The sequence below is a fragment of the Geospiza fortis genome, unplaced genomic scaffold (assembly GCF_000277835.1).
Source record: "Geospiza fortis unplaced genomic scaffold, GeoFor_1.0 scaffold392, whole genome shotgun sequence".
In the NCBI taxonomy this organism is placed as follows: domain Eukaryota; kingdom Metazoa; phylum Chordata; class Aves; order Passeriformes; family Thraupidae; genus Geospiza; species Geospiza fortis.
Window position 1 is genome coordinate 377,002 of NW_005054541.1, and position 1,306 is coordinate 378,307.

Here is a 1,306-nt window from a genome sequence, read left to right on the forward strand (position 1 = left end):
CGCGGCCCCCGGGTAGGGGCCGGGCCGGGGCGGCGCTGGGGCGGGGTGATGGGGCTGTCCCTGTGCGCCCTCCCCGGCCCTGAGAAGCGGGAGGGGGACCAAGGCGGGGGATGTCCCGTGTGGGGTGGGGGCTTCGTGGTGCAGTGGAACTGGGGTGAGTTTTGAGGGGGCAGAGGAAAAGGGGGGTCCTAGGGCTGGAGGGAGGAGCAGGAGGAGACGCAGCAGCTCCCTGGCTTCACCCCAAATTACGTGACACCACATGGGGCTGCTGTCACCCCCCAGTCGGGACCCCCCTTCAGTGAACCCTGAAAGGCAGCACCACCCCGCAGCCCACGGGGAAATGCGGCTGTTGGAGTGAGTAACACACTGAGGGACACTTTGGGGGTGCTGGGACCACCAGTGGCCTTGAATCTGTGGGGTCAGGGGGGAAACATGAAGGAATCAGCACCATTGAATCCGTAAGTAGCAATTGGCCGTTTAATTACTGTGTTGGGGCTGATGTGGGAAGCAATGAGCCTCCTTCAGCGAGCACCGCGGGGGTTGGGGGAATTCATTACGGAGGTTCATTATGGGGGAGGGGGCTCCTGGGGGGAGCTTGTTACGGGATTGTTTTTCAGTGGCACTTGGAATAGGGTAAAAGTGGGGAAAAGGGAAGTCGGGAGTGTGGGGAAGCTGGGGGGGAACTCAGGGAAAAAGAGGAGGTGGGGAATGGGCAGTGGGGGAGGACCAGGGGGACTGGGTATGCACATCTGGGGTACTGGGAGGGAGAAGGGCCTCACATCTGCATGCACAGAGCCGTGGAAGAGTGCGCACATGTGTTTGCACATCTGGGTCCCCAAGGGCGTGCACATCTGGAGGACACTTGGGGCACAGCTGGGGAGGGGGGAGGCTTCTCCACACACATCTGGGGCACCAAGGATCTCCAGGATGCTCACATCTGGGAGGGCTGGGTGGTGTGGGGGATGCAGCTGCCTTCAGACCAACAGCTGGAGAGGTCACAGCTGGGCACACAGCTGAAGGCACAGGCATGCTCAGGCACATCTGGAGAACCAGGTGGTTTCCATTTGTGCACATCTGGAGGCACAAGGTGAGGGCACATCTGGAGTTTGCACGTCTGGAGAGCTCACTCAGGCTGCTTTTCCACAGCCAGAGCTGTGCTGAGGCTGCAGAGAGGTGCACATCTGACCCACTCAGCCTCAGCAGCATCCTCTGGGCTCTCCATATCCCACCGAATCTGCCAGGTGTCCGGTGGGCAATGCATTATTCATCTGTCCCTTGGAGCCAGGCACAGAGAAAGTAAATAAAT